Raw genomic sequence first — 3,919 nt, 5'->3', positions numbered from 1 at the left:
CATATCGTACTGCATATCAGTTTTTGTGTGTGATTTATCTGGTATGTGCCTCTGTATATACAATACGAAATAACTCGTACTCAAGCTGCTTTATGCAAACGGCTGTGTTCAGGAGAGTGAAAAGTGTCTTAATCCTGCCTTTTATGATACACTTTGTACTTTTCTGGATGATTCTCAGGGTCAGCAACAGTTCAGCTGTACACTTTACAAATTACTTGACAGCAATTTTAGTGCGCTTATAAATACACGGTTATTTTTACATAAATGTACAGGACTCGTTAATATTTAAGGTGTTGTACCATAACGTTTTATTTAGATGTGTAAATATTGTGTGTGCTTACCTAAAAGTACTCTGTAATAGTGACGATTTGGGAATCTTTACATCTTTTGACCGTTTATAAACATTTATCAAAATGTCGCAGGCCGTTTTTAATAACTTTTTTTTTTCTTACTTTTTTAAATTTTGATTGTTTAATTATTGGTAGAAATCTGGGCATTTTGTACAGACAGTGTTGAACTGGTACCCGAGAACTACTAGAATGACCTTTCGCGATGATAACATTAATGGAGTGCTCTTTCACATTTGAAATTTAAACAACTGGATACAAGAAGGGGATTGAATGAAGTGCATCGAGTTTACATCATACAAGAAAATCTTCATAGCCAAAACAAATTGTGTTCAAAAGAACTGTATGGAGGAGCACAGTTACAAATTTCGAAGTGCTTAATGGTTCTGGTGTGTGGTCTTTGTAATGAAAGTGCGACTCTCGTCACTGAGCGAAAAATCTGCAAATAAGTGTTTTTGTTGTTGTTGTTGCCGTAAGTGGTGCGCTTAAACGATATAAAAATGACCGACTATTAAAGTCTCCTTTCCAGAATGCAGTAACAAAATTTAAAAACGTACAAACTTGCTTAATCCGGTTCAGGGTTACGGTTAGGTCAGTTTTTTTTTTTTTTTTTTTTTAAACAAGATGATTAGAGACCTGTACCATTCAGTAGGCCGCTGTGCTCCAAAATGTGAAGCTTTTTATATTGTTTTATATATTGTTTTTCTTTTTAACCTTTATTTTTTTTTTTAGTTTACGTGATTCTGCATTGCTTTTATTGTCTGTCCACTAAATGGAGTAAAGAAACTTCAGTGGTCCCTGAAAGCTGGTATGTCACGGTACCAGTTTTGCCCCCAAGCATCTATCAATCAGGGATGTATTCTGCTGCAAGGCCTTCTGTTACAGCAATCCCTGTCATGTAAGTCAAATGAGACTACTGGGTATGTCATCCTAAAACTCTTTTCTAGTTAGTAACATTTAGAAGGAAGGGTGACCACGTTGACATTTTATTGTTCATTTTTTGGCCATTTCACTTTTGACGTTGTAATATAAAAGGGGCGCTGTAACAATTCCGATTTTAAAGCTGACCTTTGTTCAAAACATACTTTCTAGTCACTATTTGTACCAATTCTCACAATCTTGAAAATGTAAAAAATAAAACACATGCACTGGTCAAAGCAAAGAATTTTGTATTCAAGCCATGGAGACTTCACTAAAACAACAAGCTGCAAATCTTATTATAAGAAGGCTGGAACAGTTATGTGCAAAAACTTGATATTTGAAAACTTTATATAAAATCCACAATGATATTTGAAAATAAACGCTGTGTGTGTTTTCATGTAATATGTATACAATGTAGTGTTTACTTCTAATAACCTGCAAATGTATTATTTTGTTCCTTTCTGAAGCACTAAAGTTTTTTTTTTTTAAATCTTTGCATTTGTGTATGTATGTCAAGAAACAGCTTTCTGTTGGTTACTAATTAATACAGAATTATGTACATCTTGAAATGATTTTCTGAAACTAGTGGCTAATGGAAATTGGCTATAAGTTTAATAAATTTGCGTACCGTTCTTTGAAATCTGAAAGTTCTGGTTTATTTCTGATAAATGGGTTTGTTCTGGCCACCTATCAGGCTCCCATCCTGGCACAACTGCTTGAGGCCCCGTGGCCAATGGGTGCCCCAGCCAGATTGCTTTGGAGACTTGTGATATGTTGGGTGGAGGCCCTAAGGAAGGCTAACAAATGGCCCTGATCCTAATGGTGTACCTGAAGCAACCAAAGGGCAGCTTTGTTGCTTGAACCACTTGTGTATAGCTTGTACATACGAAGTAGACCATCTTTGTTTTCCTCAAGTGTATTAATTCACTGCTACCTAAATGAACAGACTTCTGCTTCATGGACTCGGTTTACTGGAAGATACAGCACTTTGCCAAAAAAATAAATAAATAATACGGTGTAGGATCTATAGTTTATTTATTTTCTCCTGAATTCATTTTAACTTCTTTTGTAAAGTTACATTGTGCTATTTGCACTGACAGAATTACAATTTCTTTTTGATAAAGTAAAAAAAAAAAAGTGTTAAAGAGAAGTAACCTGTATCTTATAAATCACAATATTTGTGTGTCCTCACAATGTAAACATTCAATAAATAAATAATCCTATTATAAAGAGAGAGATGTCTGTTTGGTTTTCTGTCCATTCATGTAATTTTGTATAAGAAATATTTTCAAAGCATCCACCTTAGTAAAAGAACAAGTGCCCATGTGGTAGCTATGTCTCTGTTACTTACCATTTGGTAGCTCCAAAGGTGATGCGCCATGTGTTGGACAGCAGAGACACAGCCATCGGACAAACACACTGCCACACTGCATTGCAAATGTTAACACTGAGGTCTACGTTGATTGCTTCGGTTTCAACCCAGCTTTGACAAGTAGCACAGCTAGTTAACAATGCAGTGGTTTTCATAATAATAATAATTCCTGCCACTTCTGCAAGAAGCACAAGGCATCTAAAAACTTCTGATTTATGATGAGGCAAGTGTTTTTTTTGGCTGCTCCACAATCTGAGTTGACTTGCTTCTTTTCACTATTGTCTGTGATGGAGTGGCTGGTGTCCCGGCTGGGAAGGACCCCGCACTCTTACCTGGAAGCCAAAATAAGGGATGGTCAGAAAGTGAGCTGCAATCTTTCTCCTCTGTACCGGAATGTGGACATGAGAAGGACGTTATGGCAGCAGGTAGACCAGAGTTGATTGACCTCCTGTCTGCCGTGGATGGACATGTTGGACAGGGAAGGAACCCAACTGGGGTGGTTCATAGTCTCTCTTTCCTGGTTGGGTGGCCAGGAATACAAGGCACTGGAAGATTACATGCTATGGTCAGATCATTACCCCATACACTGACAAGCCCTGGTGTGGAAACTGCCAGGGGAGCATGTGAATTGTGGTGCAATAGGGCTGCCCTATTGGGTTCTGTGGTAGCCACCAGGGGGAGCTGTTGGGAATTAACTGCTGTGGAACCAGGGTGGTTCCTCCTGACCTGGAAGAGCATCAAGAAGAGAATGGAATGACCACAGGAAGTATTCCCAGGTCAGGTGAACTTACTGAAGGCACAGTAACTTTCACTACCTTAATAGAACTAGAAATTGGCTTACCTGATGTACTTTTTATTCTGTTTCTGTGCACCCATTTCCAGGAACCTTGTGGTACAGCAAATCAACAAGGCAGTAGTAGCTTCAGCATAATGTTCATTAACAAAAACACATTGAAGAAATTATTAGAAAAATAATATACTTGAAAGTGTACTAAAATGTAATATCTCTCTATTATATTGTACCAGGATTTTTTTTAGCCCCAGATGAGACTTTTTCAGAGAAATACTTTCACGTCCCGCGAGACGAGACTTTGTGCCAAGAGATTTAACCAGGCCCGATGCTGGAAATAATAGACAAAGAGTAGATGACAAAGTAGAACGTCGTAAAGAATTCAAAAATGTTGGCTCAATCCACATGCAGTGCAGGTTAGAGATAATGGAAGTACGAAAATTCGAAAGTCTCAAGAAAAAAATGATAGTAAAGATCGCATTACCCCAA

The sequence above is a fragment of the Erpetoichthys calabaricus genome, chromosome 13 (genome assembly GCF_900747795.2).
Source record: "Erpetoichthys calabaricus chromosome 13, fErpCal1.3, whole genome shotgun sequence".
NCBI lineage: Eukaryota > Metazoa > Chordata > Cladistia > Polypteriformes > Polypteridae > Erpetoichthys > Erpetoichthys calabaricus.
The sequence above is the reverse complement of the archived record's forward strand: the minus strand, read 5'-3'. Positions refer to the sequence as shown.